Source organism: Budorcas taxicolor, chromosome 2 (genome assembly GCF_023091745.1).
Source record: "Budorcas taxicolor isolate Tak-1 chromosome 2, Takin1.1, whole genome shotgun sequence".
In the NCBI taxonomy this organism is placed as follows: domain Eukaryota; kingdom Metazoa; phylum Chordata; class Mammalia; order Artiodactyla; family Bovidae; genus Budorcas; species Budorcas taxicolor.
Genome location: NC_068911.1, coordinates 119,044 through 134,140, shown reverse-complemented (window position 1 = coordinate 134,140; position 15,097 = coordinate 119,044).

The window sequence follows — 15,097 nt, the reverse complement described above, 5'->3', positions numbered from 1 at the left end:
GCTCCTCCCGCGCTTGCTTGGCCGGCCAGACTCAGTGCCGCACGGAGAGCACAAGGCTCCCAGGTCCCCTGGCTGTGGTCTGCAGCCCCACACACCCGGAGGCTGACTCCGTGGGCACCCAGAAGTTGCCTGACAGACGTCATTTCCCTAGCTCTCTCCTCCCCAGCAGAGACGTGTGCAGGTGGTTGGGGCCTGCCCCTGTGTGTCTGGGCTCCCGCCCACAGCCCCAGCTCATGCGAAGCAGCCCCTGAGCCAAGACCTGCAGGAAGCGCGGATCGCCCCCTCCTGGAAGCCTAGTGCACAGCATGCTGGCAGGGAGAATCCTCGGGGGAAGAGGAGTCAGCCCATCTGTGTGTGGCAGCAATCCCTTGGGCGGAGCCCAGTGCGCCTCCAGTACGGCAGAGCTCCAGCTTTGCTTAGAGGCCGGATCTGGCAGAGTTGCTGGCGTGAGGCTGCTCTGCCCTGGGCAAGCCTTACCCATACTTGCCTAACGTCTATGATTGCTGACCAGGAAGGAGCAATCTGCGCGAGACTGCGAGACGCTACAGGCGCCTTCCTTGCCTCAGGTCCACTCCTGCCTTGACTTTGCACATAGTCCCCAGGCGTCCTTGCAGTGGGTTTAGGGGCCGGTGTGTTGCACACTGCCAAGGGATCCAGCAGTGAGAGCTCTGTCATAGGGAAGGGAATGGCAACTGCAGGGCTTCTCCAGCGGTTGCTTGGCCGCCCAGACTCAGCACAGCACGGAGAGCACCAGGCTCCCATGCCCCTGGCTGGGGTCTGCAGCGCCACACACCCGGAGGCTGACTCCGTGAGCACCCAGAAGGTGCCTGACAGACGTCATTTCCCGAGTGCTCTCCTCCCCAGCAGAGACGTGTGCAGGAAGTTGGGGCCTGCCCCTGCGTGTCTGGGCTCCCGCCCACAGCCCCAGCTCATGAGACGCAGCCCCTGAGCCAAGACATGCAGGAAGCACGGGGCGCCCCCTCCGGGAAGCCTAGTGAACAGCATGCGGGCAGCGAGCCTCCTCGGGGAAGAGGAGGAAGCCCAGCTGCGTGTGGCTGCAATCCCTTTGGCGGAGCCCAGGGCGCCTCCAGTACGGCCGAACTCCAGCTCTGCTCCGAGGCCCGATGTGGCAGAGTTGCTGGCGTGAGGCTGCTCTGCCCTGGCCGAGCCTGGCCCAGACTTGCCTCGCGTCTAGGCTTCCTGACCAGGAAGGAGCAGGCTGCGCGAGACTGGGAGACGCTACAGGCGCCTTTCTCGCCTCAGCTCCACTCCTGCCTTGCCTTTGCACCTAGTCCCCAGGCGTCCTTGCAGTGGGTTTAGGGGCCGGTCTTTTGCACACTGCCAAGGGCTCCAGCAGTGAGAGCTCTGTCATAGGGAAGAGAATGGCAACTGCAGGGCTCCACCAGCGGTTGATTGGCCGCCCAAACTCAGCACAGCACGGTGAGCACCAGGCTCCCAGCGCCCCTGGCTGGGGTCGGGAGAATCAAACACCCGGATGCTGACTACGTGAGCGCCCAGACGGTGCCTGACAGACGTCATTTCCCGAGTGCTCTCCTCCCCAGCAGAGACGTGTGCAGGAGGTTGGGGCCTGCCCCTGCGTGTCTGGGCTCCCGCCCACAGCCCCAGCTCAGGGGAAACGGCCCCTGAGCCACGACCTGCAGGAGGCGCGGGGCGTCCCTGCCTTGTAGCCACGTGCACAGTTCACGGGGAAGCGAGCCTTCTTGGAAGAGTCGGGTGAGCCAAGCCGCTTGCAGCTGCAATCCCTGCCTTTGCGGAGCCGGTGTGCCTCCAGTTCGGCAGAGCTCCAGCTCTGCTCAGAGGCCGGATATTGTCAAGTTCCTTGCGTGAGGCTGCTCTGCCCTGGGCGAGCCTGGCCCAGACTTGCCTCGCGTCTAGGCTTCCCGACCAGGAAGGAGCAGGCTGCGCCAGAGTGGGAGAGGCTACAGGCGCCTTCCTGGCCTCAGCTCCACTCCTGCCTTGCCTTTGCACATAGTCCCCAGGCGTCCTTGCAGTGGGTTTAGGGGCCAGTGTGTTGCACACTGCCAAGGGCTCCAGCAGTGAGAGCTCTGTCATAGGGAAGGTAATGGCAACTGCAGGGCTCCACCAGCGGTTGCTTGGCAGCCCAGACTCAGCACAGCACGGAGAGCACCAGGCTCCCAGCGCCCCTGGCTGGGGTCTGCAGCCCCACACACACGGAGGATGACTCCGTGAGCGCCCAGAAGGTGCCTGAGAGACGTCATTTCCCGAGTGCTCTCCTCCTCAGCAGAGACGTGTGCAGGAGGTTGGGGCCTGCCCCTGCGTGTCTGGGCTCCCGCCCACAGCCCCAGCTCAAGGGAAGCGGCCCCTGAGCCAAGACCTGCAGGAGACGCGGGGCGTCCCTGCCTGGAAGCCACGTGCACAGTTCGCGGGAAAGCGAGCCTCCTTGGAAGAGTCGGGGGAGCCAAGCAGCTTGCAGCTGCAATCCCTGCTTTTGCGGAGCCGAGTGCGCCTCCAGTACGGCATTGCTCCAGCTCTGCTCAGAGGCTGGATCTTGTCAAGTTCTTTTGCGAGGCTGCTCTGCCCTCCGCGAGACTTGCCCATGCTTGCCTCGCTGCTAGCCTTCCTGCCCAGGAAGGAGCAGGCTGTGCGATGCTGGGAGAGGCCACTGGCGCCTTCCTGGCCTCAGCTCCGCTCCTGCCTTGCCTTTGCAGCCAGGCCCCAGGCGTCCTTGCGGACGGCTTTGAGGTCGGTGCCTTCACCCTGCCAGGTGCTCCAGCATTGAGGGCTCTATTAGAGGAAGGGGAGGGCAAGTGCAGGGCTCCTCCAGCGGTTGCTTTGCCGCCAGACTCAGCACAGCACGGAGAGCACCAGGCTCCCAAGGCCCCTGGCTGGGGTCGGTAGCCCCACACACCCGGAGTCTGACTCTGTGAGCGCCCAGAACGTGCCTGACAGACGTCATTTCCCGAGTGCTCTCCTCCCCAGCAGAGACGTGTGTAGGAGGTTGGGGCCTGCCCCGGCGTGTCTGGGCTCCCACCACAGCCCCAGCTCAGGGGAAGCGGCCCCTGAGCCAAGACCTGCAGGAGGCTTGGGGCGTCCTTGCCTGGAAGCCATGTGCACTGTTCGCGGGGAAGCAAGCTTCCTTGGAAGAGTCGGGGTAGCTAAGCCGCTTGCAGCTTCAATCCTTGCTTTTGTGGAGCCGAGTGCACCTCCAGTACGGCAGAGCTGCAACTCTGCTCAGAGGCCGGATCTAGTCAAGTTCCTTGCGCTAGTCTGCTCTGCCCTGGGCGAGACTTGCCCAGACTTGCCTCGCGTCTAGGCGTCCTGACCAGGAAGGAGCAGGCTGCGCGAGACTGGGAGACGCTACAGGCGCCTTCCTGGCCTCAGCTCCACTCCTGCCTTGCCTTTGCACCTAGTCCCCAGGAGTCCTTGCAATGGGTTTAGGGGCCGGTGTGTTGCACACTGCCAAGGGCTCCAGCAGTGAGAGCTCTGTCATAGGGAAGGGAATGGCAACTGCAGGGCTCCTAGAGCGGTTGCTTGGCCGCCCAGACTCAGCGCTGCACGGAGAGCACCAGGCTCCACTGGCCCCTGGCTGAGGTCTGCAGCCCCACACACCCGGAGGCTGACTCCGTGAGCGCCCAGAAGTTGCCTGACAGACGTCATTTCCCGAGTGCTCTCCTCCCCAGCAGAGACGTGTGCAGGTGGTTGGGGCCTGCCCCTGCGTGTCTGGGCTCCCGCCCACAGCCCCAGCTCAGGCGAAGCAGCCCCTGAGCCAAGACCTGCAGCAAGCGCGGGGCGCCCCCTCGTGGAAGCCTAGTACACAGCATGCTGGCAGCGAGCCTCCTCGGGGGAAGAGGAGGCAGCCCAGTCCCGTGTGGCTGCAATCCCTTGGGCGGAGCCCAGTGCGCCTCCAGTACGGCAGAGCTCCAGCTCTGCTCAGAGGCCCGATGTGGCAGAGTTGCTGGCGTGAGGCTGCTCTGCCCTGGGCGAGCCTGGCCCAGACTTGCCTCGCGTCTAGGCTTCCTGACCAGGAAGGAGCAGGCTGCGCCAGAGTGGGAGACGCTACAGGCGCCTTCCTGGCCTCAGCTCCACTCCTGCCTTGCCTTTGCACATAGTCCCCAGGCGTCCTTGCAGTGGGTTTAGGGGCCGAGTGTTTCACACTGTCAAGGGCTTCAGCAGTGAGAGCCCTGTCATAGGGAAGGGAATGGCAACTGCAGGGCTCCTCCAGCGGTTGCTTGGCCCCCCAGACTCAGCACAGCACGGAGAGCACCAGGCTCCCAGGGCCCCTGGCTGGGGTGGGCAGCCCCACACACCCGGAGGCTGACTCCGTTAGCGCCCAGAAGGTGCCTGACAGACGTCATTTCCCGAGTGCTCTCCTCCCCAGCAGAGACGTGTGCAGGAGGTTGGGGCCTGCCCCTGCGTGTCTGGGCTCCCGGCCACAGCCCCAGCTCAGGGGAAGCGGCCCCTGAGCCAAGACCTGCAGGAGGCGCGGGGCGTCCTTGCCTGGAAGCCATGTGCACGGTTCGCGTGGAAGCAACCTCCTTGGATGAGTCGGGGGACCTAAGCCGCTTGCAGCTGCAATCCCTGCTTTTGTGGAGCCGAGTGCGCCTCCAGTACGGCAGAGCTCAAGCTCTGCTCAGAGGCCAGATCTAGTCAAGTTCCTTGCGCGAGGCTGCTCAGACCTGGGCGAGACTTGCCCAGGCTTGCCTCGCTGCTAGCCTTCCTGCCCAGGAAGGAGCAGGCTGTGCGATGCTGGGAGAGGCCACTGGCGCCTTCCTCGCCTCAGCTCCGCTCCTGCCTTGCCTTTGCAGCCAGGCCCCAGGCGTCCTTGGGGACGGCTTTGGGGTCGGTGCCTTGCACCCTGCCAAGCGCACCAGCAGTGAGGGCTCTATTAGAGGAAGGGGAGGGCAAGTGCAGGGCTCCTCCAGCGGTTGCTTGGCCGCCCAGACTCAGCGCCGCACGGAGAGCACAAGGCTCCCAGGTCCCCTGGCTGTGGTCTGCAGCCCCACACACCCGGAGGCTGACTCCGTGGGCACCCAGAAGTTGCCTGACAGACGTCATTTCCCTAGCGCTCTCCTCCCCAGCAGAGACGTGTGCAGGTGGTTGGGGCCTGCCCCTGCGTGTCTGGGCTCCCGCCCACAGCCCCAGCTCAGGCGAAGCAGCCCCTGAGCCAAGACCTGCAGGAAGCGCGGGGCGCGCCCTCCTGGAAGCCTAGTGCACAGCATGCTGGCATCGAGCCTCCTCGGGGGAAGAGGCGGCAGCCCAGCCGCGTGTGGCTGCAATCCCTTGGGCGGAGCCCAGGGCGCCTCCAGTACGGCAGAGCTCCAGCTCTGCTCAGAGGCCCGATGTGGCAGAGTTGCTGGCGTGAGGCTGCTCTGCCCTGGGCGAGCCTGGCCCATACTTGCCTCGCGTCTAGGCTTCCCGACCAGGAAGGAGCAGGCTGGGCCAGAGTGGGAGAGGCTACAGGCGCCTTCCTGGCCTCAGCTCCACTCCTGCCTTGCCTTTGCACATAGTCCCCAGGGGTCCTTGCAGTGGGTTTAGCGACCAGTGTGTTGCACACTGCCAAGGGCTCCAGCAGTGAGAGCTCTGTCATAGGGAAGGTAATGGCAACTGCAGGGCTCCACCAGCGGTTGCTTGGCCGCCCAGACTCAGCACAGCACGGAGAGCACCAGGCTCCCAGCGCCCCTGGCTGGGGTCGGCAGCCCCACACACCCGGAGGCTGACTCCGTGAACGCCTAGAAGTTGCCTGACAGACGTCATTTCCCGAGTGCTCTCCTCCTCAGCAGAGACGTGTGCAGGAGGTTGGGGCCTGCCCCTGCGTGTCTGGGCTCCCGCCCACAGCCCCAGCTCAAGGGAAGCGGCCCCTGAGCCAAGACCTGCAGGAGACGCGGGGCGTCCCTGCCTGGAAGCCACGTGCACAGATCGCGGGGAAGCGAGCCTCCTTGGAAGAGTCGGGGGAACCAAGCCGCTTGCAGCTGCAATCCCTGCTTTTGCGGAGCCGAGTGCGCATCCAGTACGGCATTGCTCCAGCTCTGCTCAGAGGCTGGATCTTGTCAAGTTCCTTTTGCGAGGCTGCTCTGCCCTCGGCGAGACTTGCCCATGCTTGCCTCGCTGCTAGCCTTCCTGCCAGGAAGGAGCAGGCTGTGCGATGCTGGGAGAGGCCAGTGGCGCCTTCCTGGCCTCAGCTCCGCTCCTGCGTTGCCTTTGCAGCCAGGCCCCAGGCGTCCTTGGGGACGGCTTTGGGGTCGGTGCCTTGCACCCTGCCAAGCGCTCCAGCAGTGAGGGCTCTATTAGAGGAAGGGGAGGGCAAGTGCAGGGCTCCTCCAGCGGTTGCTTGGCCGCCCAGACTCAGCGCCGCACCGAGAGCACAAGGTTCCCAGGTCCCCTGGCTGTGGTCTGCAGCCCACAAACCCGGAGGCTGACTCCGTGGGCACCCAGAAGTTGCCTGACAGACGTCATTTCCCTAGCTCTCTCCTCCCCAGCAGAGACGTGTGCAGGTGGTTGGGGCCTGCCCCTGCGTGTCTGGGCTCCCGCCCACAGCCCCAGCTCAGGCGAAGCAGCCCTGAGCCAAGACCTGCAGGAAGCACGGGGCGCCCCTCCTGGAAGCCTAGTGCACAGCATGCTGGCAGCGAGCCTCCTCTGGGGAAGAGGAGGCAGCCCAGCTGCGTGTGGCCGCAATCCCGTCTTGGGCGGAGCCCAGTGCGCCTCCAGGACGGCAGAGCTCCAGCTCTGCTCAGAGGCCGGATCTAGTCAAGTCCCTTGCGCGAGGCTGCTCTGCCCTGGGCGAGACTTGGCCAGGCTTGCCTCGCTGCTAGCCTTCCTGCCCAGGAAGGAGCAGGCTGTGTGATGCTGGGAGAGGCCACTGGCGCCTTCCTGGCCTCAGCTCCGCTCCTGCCTTGCCTTTGCAGCCAGGCCCCAGGCGTCCTTGGGGACGGCTTTGGGGTCGGTGGCTTGCACCCTGCCAAGCGCTCCAGCAGTGAGGGCTCTGTTAGAGGAAGGGGAGGGCAAGTGCAGGGCTCCTCCCGCGGTTGCTTGGCAGCCCAGACTCAGCGCCGCACGGAGAGCACAAGGCTCCCAGGTCCCCTGGCTGTGGTCTGCAGCCCCACACACCCGGAGGCTGAATCCGTGGGCACCCAGAAGTTGCCTGACAGAAGTCATTTCCCTAGCGCTCTCCTCCCCAGCAGAGACGTGTGCAGGTGGTTGGGGCCTGCCCCTTCATGTCTGGGTTCCCGCCCACAGCCCCAGCTCAGGGGAAGCAGCCCCTGAGCCAAGACCTGCAGGAAGAGCGGGGCGCCCCCGCCTGGAAGCCTAGTGCACAGCATACTGGCAGCTAGTCTCCTCGGGGGAAGAGGAGGCAGCCCTGCTGCGTGTGGCTGCAATCCCTTCTTGGGCGGAGCCTAGTGCGCCTCCACTACGACAGAGTTCCAGCTCTGCTCAGAGGCCCGATGTGGCAGAGTTGCTGGCGTGAGGCTGCTCTGCCCTGGGCGAGCCTGGCCCAGACTTGCCTCGCGTCTAGGCTTCCTGACCAGGAAGGAGCAAGCTGTGCGATGCTGGGCGAGGCCATTGGCGCCTTCCTGGCCTCATCTCCGCTCCTGCCTTGCCTTTGCAGCCAGGCCCCAGGCGTCCTTGGGGACGGCTTTGGGGTCGGTGCCTTGCACCCTGCCAAGCACTCCAGCAGTGAGGGCTCTATTAGAGGAAGGAGAGGTCAAGTGCAGGGCTCCTCCAGCGGTTGCTTGGCAGCCCAGACTCAGCGTCGCACGGAGAGCACAAGGCTCCCAGGTCCCCTGGCTGTGGTCTGTAACCCCACACACCCGGAGGCTGACTCCGTGGGCACCCAGAAGTTGCCTGACCGACGTCATTTCCCTAGCGCTCTCCTCCCCAGCAGAGACGTGTGCAGGAGGTTGGGGCCTGCCCCTGCGTGTCTGGGCTCCCGCCCACAGCCCCAGCTCATGCGAAGCCGCCCCTGATTCAAGACCTGCAGGAAGCGCGGGGCGCCCCCGCCTGGAAGCCTAGTGCACAGCATGCGGGCAGCTAGCCTCCTTGGGGGAAGAGGAGGCAGCCCAGCTTCTTGCGGCTGCACTCACCTCTTGGGCGGTGCCCAGGGCGCCTCCAGTACGGCAGAGCTCCAGCTCTGCTCAGAGGCCGGATCATGTCAAGTTCCTTTTGCGAGGCTGCTCTGTCCTCGGCGAGACTTGCCCAGGCTTGTCTCGCTGCTAGCCTTCGTGCCCAGGAAGGAGCAGGCTGTGCGATGCTGGGAGAGGCCACTGGCGCCTTCCTGGCCTCAGCTCCGCTCCTGCCTTCCCTTTTAGCCAGGCCCCAGGCGTCCTTGGGGACGGCTTTGGGGTCGGTGGCTCGCACCCTGCCAAGCGCTCCAGCAGTGAGGGCTCTATTAGAGGAAGGGGAGGGCAAGTGCAGGGCTCCTCCAGCGGTTTCTTGGCCACCCAGACTCAGCACCGCACCGAGAGCACAAGGCTCCCAGGTCCCCTGGCTGGTGTCTGCAGCACCACACACCTGGAGGATGACTCCGTGAGCGCCCAGAAGGTGCCTGACAGACGTCATTTCCCGAGTGCTCTCCTCCCCAGCAGAGACGTGTGCAGGAGGTTGGGGCCTGCCCCTGCGTGTCTGGGCTCCCGCCCACAGCCCCAGCTCAGGGGAAGCACCCCCTGAGCCAAGACCTGCAGGAGGCGCCGGGCGTCATTGCCTGGAAGCCACGTGCACAGTTCGTGGGGAAGCAAGCCTCCTTGGAAGAGTCGGGGGAGCCAAGCCGCTTGCAGCTGCAATCCCTGCCTTTGCGGAGCCGAGTGCGCCTGCAGTACGGCGGAGCTCCAGGTCTGCTCAGAGGCCGGATCTAGTCAAGTTCCTTGCGCAAGGCTGCTCTGCCCTGGGCGAGACTTGCCCAGGCTTGCCTCACTGCTAGCCTTCCTGCCCAGGAAGGAGCAGGCTGTGCGATGCTGGGAGAGGCCACTGGCGCCTTCCTGGCCTCAGCTCCGCTCCTGCCTTGCCTTTGCAGCCAGGTCCCAGGCGTCCTTGGGGACGGCTTTGGGGTCGGTGCCTTGCACCCTGCCAAGCGCTCCAGCCGTGAGGGCTCTATTATAGGAAGGGAGGGCAAGTGCAGGGCTCCTCCAGCGGTTGCTTGGCCGCCCAGACTCAGCGCCGCACCGAGAGCACAAGGCTCCCAGGTCCCCTGGCTGTGGTCTGCAGCCCCACACACCCGGAGGCTGACTCCGTGGGCACCCAGAAGTTGCCTGACAGACGTCATTTCCCTAGCGCTCTCCTCCCCAGCAGAGACGTGTGCAGGTGGTTGGGGCCTGCCCCTGCGTGTCTGGGATCCCGCCCACAGCCCCAGCTCAGGCGAAGCAGCCCCTGAGCCAAGACCTGCAGGAAGCGCGTGGCTCCCCCTCCTGGAAGCCTAGTGCACAGCATGCTGGCAGCGAGCCTCCTCGGGGGAAGAGGAGGCAGCCCAGCTGCGTGTGGCTGCAATCCCGTCTTGGGCGGAGCCCAGGGCGCCTCCAGTACGGCAGAGCTCCAGCTCTGCTCAGAGGCCCGATGTGGCAGAGTTGCTGGCGTGAGGCTGCTCTGCCCTTGGCGAGCCTGGCCCAGACTTGCCTCGCGTCTAGGCTTCCTGACCAGGAAGGAGCAGGCTGCGCGAGACTGGGAGACGCTACAGGCGCCTTCCTGGCCTCATCTCCACTCCTGCCTTGCCTTTGCACATACTTCCCAGGCATCCTTGCAGTGGGTTTAGGGGCCGGTGTGTTGCACACTGCCAAGGGCTCCAGCAGTAAGAGCTCTGTCATAGGAAAGGGAATGGCAACTGCAGGGCTCCTCCAGCGGTTGCTTGGCCGCCCAGGCTCAGCACAGCACGAAGAGCACCAGGCTCCCAGGGCCCCTGGCTGTGGTCTGCAGCCCCACACACCCGGAGGCTGACTCCGTGGGCACCCAGAAGTTGCCTGACAGACGTCATTTCCCTAACGCTCTCCTCCCCAGCAGAGACGTGTGCAGGAGGTTGGGGCCTGCCCCTGCGTGTCTGGGCTCCCGCCCACAGCCCCAGCTCAGGCGAAGCAGCCCCTGAGCAAAGACCTCCAGGAAGCGCGGGGCGCCCCCTCCTGGAAGCCTAGTGCACAGCATGCTGGCAGCGAGCCTCCTCGGGGGAAGAGGAGGCAGCCCTGCTGCGTGTGGCTGCAATCCCTTCTTGGGCGGAGCCCTGTGCGCCTCCAGTAAGGCAGAGCTCCAGCTCTGCTCAGAGGCCCGATGTGGCAGAGTTGCTGGCGTGAGGCTGCTCTGCCCTGGGCGAGCCTGGCCCAGACTTGCCTCGCGTCTAGGCTTCCTGACCAGGAAGGAGCAGGCTGCGCGAGACTGGGAGACGCTACAGGCGCCTTCCTGGCCTCATCTCCACTCCTGCCTTGCCTTTGCACCTAGTCCCCAGGCGTCCTTGCAGTGGGTTTACGGGCCGGTGTGTTGCACACTGCCAAGGGCTCCAGCAGTGAGAGCTCTGTCATAGGGTAGGGAATGGCAACTGCAGGGCTCCTCCAGCGGTTGCTTGGCCGCCCAGACTCAGCACAGCACGTAGAGCACCAGGCTCCCAGGGCCCCTGGCTGGGGTCTGCAGCCCCACACACCCGGATGCTGACTCGGTGAGCGCCCAGAAGGTGCCTGACAGACGTCGTTTCCCGAGTGGTCTACTCCCCAGCAGAGACGTGTGCAGGAGGTTGGGGTCTGCCCCTGCGTGCCTGGGCTTCCGCCCACAGCCCCAGCTCAGGGGAAGCGGCCCCTGAGTCAAGACCTGCAGGAGCGCGGGGCGTCCCTGCCTGGAAGACACGTGCACAGTTCGCGGGGACGCAAGCCTCCTTGGAAGAGTCGGGGGAGCCAAGCCCCTTGCAGCTGCAATCCCTGCTTTTGCGGAGCCGAGTGCGCCTCCAGTACGGCAAAGCTCCAGCTCTGCTCAGAGGCCGGATATTGTCAAGTTCCTTTTGCGAGGCTGCTCTGCCCTGGGCGAGACTTGGCCAGGCTTGCCTCGCTGTTAGCCTTCCTGCCCAGGAAGGAGCAGGCTGTGCGATGCTGGGAGAGGCCACTGGCGCCTTCCTGGCCTCAGCTCCGCTCCTGCCTTGCCTTTGCAGCCAGGCCCCAGGCGTCCCTGGGGACGGCTTTGGGGTCGGTGCCTTGCACCCTGCCAAGTGCTCCAGCAGTGAGGGCTCTATTAGAGGAAGGGGAGGGCAAGTGCAGGGCTCCTCCAGCGGTTGATTGGCCGCCCAGACTCAGCGCCCCTCGGAGAACACAAGGCTCCCAGGTCCCCTGGCTGTGGTCTGCAGCCCCACACACCCGGAGGCTGACTCCGTGGGCACCCAGAAGTTGCCTGACAGACGTCATTTCCCTAGCGCTCTCTTCCCCAGCAGAGACGTGTGCAGGTGGTTGGGGCCTGCCCCTGCGTGTCTGGGCTCCCGCCCACAGCCCCAGCTCAGGCGAAGCAGCCCCTGAGCCAAGACCTGTAGGAAGCACGTGGCTCCCCCTCCTGGAAGCCTAGTGCACAGCATGCTGGCAGCGAGCCTCCTCGGGGGAAGAGGAGGCAGCCCAGCTGCGTGTGGCTGCAATCCCTTCTTGGGCGGAGCCCAGGGCGCCTCCAGTACGGCAGATCTCCAGCTCTGCTCAGAGGCCCGATGTGGCAGAGTTGCTGGCGTGAGGATGCTCTGCCCTGGGCGTGCCTGGCCCAGACTTGCCTCGCGTCTAGGCTTCCTGACCAGGAAGGAGCAGGCTGCGCGAGACTGGGAGACGCTACAGGCGCCTTCCTGGCCTCATGTCCACTCCTGCCTTGCCTTTGCACATAGTCCCCAGGCGTCCTTGCAGTGGGTTTAGGGGCCGTTGTGTTGCACACTGCCAAGGGCTCCAGCAGTAAGAGCTCTGTCATAGGAAAGGGAATGGCAACTGCAGGGCTCGTCCAGCGGTTGCTTGGCCGCCCAGGCTCAGCACAGCACGAAGAGCACCAGGCTCCCAGGGCCCCTGGCTGGTGTCTGCAGCCCCACACACCTGGAGGCTGACTCCGTGAGCGCCCAGAAGGTGCCTGACAGACGTCATTTCCCGAGTGCTCTCCTCCCCAGCAGAGACGTGTGCAGGAGGTTGGGGCCTGCCCCTGCGTGTCTGGGCTCCCGCCCACAGCCCCGGCTCAGGGGAAGCGGCCCCTGAGCCAAGACCTGCAGGAGGCGCCGGGCGTCACTGCCTGGAAGCCACGTGCACAGTTCGCGGGGAAGCAAGCCTCCTTGGAAGTGTCGGGGGAGCCAAGCCGCTTGCAGCTGCAATCCCTGCTTTTGTGGAGCCGAGTGCGCCTCCAGTACGGCAGAGCTCCAGCTCTGCTCAGAGGCCGGATCTAATCAAGTCCCTTGCGCGAGGCTGCTCTGCCCTGGGCGAGACTTGGCCAGGCTTGCCTCGCTGCTAGCCTTCCTGCCCAGGAAGGAGCAGGCTGTGCGATGCTGGGAGAGGCCACTGGCGCCTTCCTGGCCTCAGCTCCGCTCCTGCCTTGCCTTTGCAGCCAGGCCCCAGGCGTCCTTGGGGACGGCTTTGGGGTCGGTGGCTTGCACCCAGCCAGCGCTCCAGCTGTGAGGGCTCTATTAGAGGAAGGGGAGGGCAAGTGCAGGGCTCCTCCAGCGGTTGCTTGGCCGCCCAGTCTCAGCGCCGCACCGCGAGCACAAGGCTCCCAGGTCCCCTGGCTGTGGTCTGCAGCCCCACACACCCGGAGGCTGACTCCGTGGGCACCCGGAATTTGCCTGACAGACGTCATTTCCCTGGGGCTCTCCTCCCCAGCAGAGACGTGTGCAGGTGGTTGGGGCCTGCCCCTGCGTGTCTGGGCTCCCGCCCACAGCCCCAGCTCAGGGGAAGCAGCCCCTGAGCCGAGACCTGCAGGAAGCGCGGGGCGCCCCCGCCTGGAAGCCTAGTGCACAGCATGCGGGAAGCGAGCCTCCTCGGGGGAAGAGGAGGCAGCCCAGCTGCGTGCGGCTGAGATCACTTCTTGGCCGGAGCCCAGTGCGCCTCCAAGTACGGCAGAGCTCCAGCGCTGCTCAGAGGCCAGATCTGGCAGAGTTGCTGGCGTGAGGCTGCTCTGCCCTGGGCGAGCCTTGCCCAGACTTGCCTCGAGTCTAGGCTTCCTGACCAGGAAGGAGCAGGCTGCGCGAGACTGGGAGACGCTACTGGCGCCTTCCTGGCCTCGGCTCCACTCCTGCCTTGCCTTTGCACCTAGTCCCCAGGCATCCTTGCAGTGGCTTTAGAGGCCGGTGTGTTGCACACTGCCAAGGGCTCCAGCAGTGAGAGCTCTGTCATAGGGCAGGGAATGGCAACTGCAGGGCTCCTCCAGCGGTTGCTTGGCCTTCCAGACTAAGCACAGCACAGAGAGCACCAGGCTCCCAGCGCCCCTGGCTGGGGTCTGCAGCCCCACACACCCGGATGCTGACTCCGTGAGCGCCTAGAAGGTGCCTGACCGTCGTCATTTCCCGAGTGCTCTCCTCCCCTGCAGAGACGTGTGCAGGAGGTTGGGGCTGCCCCTGCGTGTCTGGGCTCCCGCCCACAGCCCCAGCTCAGGGGAAGCAGCCCCTGAGCCAAGACCTGCAGGAGGCGCGGGGCGTCCTTGCCTGGAAGCCACGTGCACAGTTCGCGGGGACGCGAGCCTCCTTGGGAAGAGTCGAGGGAGCCAAGCCGCTTGCAGCTGCAATCCCTGCTTGGGCGGAGCCGAGTGCGCGTCCAGTACCGCAGAGCTCCAGCTCTTCTCAGAGGCCGGATCTAGTCAAGTGGCTTGCGCGAGGCAGCTCTGCCGTGGGCGAGAGTCGCCCAGGCTTGCCTCGCTGCTAGCCTTCCTGCCCAGGAAGGAGCAGGCTGTGCGATGCTGGGAGAGGCCACTGGCGCCTTCCTGGCCTCAGCCCCGCTCCTGCCTTGCCTTTGCAGCCAGGCCCCAGGCGTCCTTGGGGACGGCTTTGGGGTCGGTGGCTTGCACCCAGCCAGCGCTCCAGCTGTGAGGGCTCTATTAGAGGAAGGGGAGGGCAAGTGCAGGGCTCCTCCGGCGGTTGCTTGGCCGCCCAGACTCAGCGCCGCACCGAGAGCACAAGGCTCCCAGGTCCCCTGGCTGTGGTCTGCAGCCCCACACACCCGGAGGCTGACTCCGTGGGCACCCGGAATTTGCCTGACAGACGTCATTTCCCTGGGGCTCTCCTCCCCAGCAGAGACGTGTGCAGGTGGTTGGGGCCTGCCCCTGCGTGTCTGGGCTCCCGCCCACAGCCCCAGCTCAGGGGAAGCAGCCCCTGAGCCGAGACCTGCAGGAAGCGCGGGGCGCCCCCGCCTGGAAGCCTAGTGCACAGCATGCAGGAAGCGAGCCTCCTCGGGGGAAGAGGAGGCAGCCCAGCTGCGTGCGGCTGCGATCACTTCTTGGCCGGAGCCCAGTGCGCCTCCAGGACGGCAGAGCTCCAGCTCTGCTCAGAGGCCAGATCTGGCAGAGTTGCTGGCGTGGGGCTGCTCTGCCCTGGGTGAGCCTTGCCAGACTTGCCTCGCGTCTAGGCTTCCTGACCAGGAAGGAGAAGGCTGCGCGAGACTGGGAGACGCTACTGGCACCTTCCTGGCCTCGGCTCCACTCCTGCCTTGCCTTTGCACCTAGTCCCCAGGCATCCTTGCAGTGGCTTTAGAGGCCGGTGTGTTGCACACTGCCAAGGGCTCCAGCAGTGAGAGCTCTGTCATAGGGCAGGGAATGGCAACTGCAGGGCTCCTCCAGCGGTTGCTTGGCCTTCCAGACTAAGCACAGCACAGAGAGCACCAGGCTCCCAGCGCCCCTGGCTGGGGTCTGCAGCCCCACACACCCGGATGCTGACTCCGTGAGCGCCTAGAAGGTGCCTGACCGTCGTCATTTCCCGAGTGCTCTCCTCCCCTGCAGAGACGTGTGCAGGAGGTTGGGGCTGCCCCTGCGTGTCTGGGCTCCCGCCCACAGCCCCAGCTCAGGGGAAGCAGCCCCTGAGCCAAGACCTGCAGGAGGCGCGGGGCGTCCTTGCCTGGAAGCCACGTGCACAGTTCGCGGGGACGCGAGCCTCCTTGGGAAGAGTCGAGGGAGCCAAGCCGCTTGCAGCTGCAATCCCTGCTTGGGCGGAGCCGAGTGCGCGTCC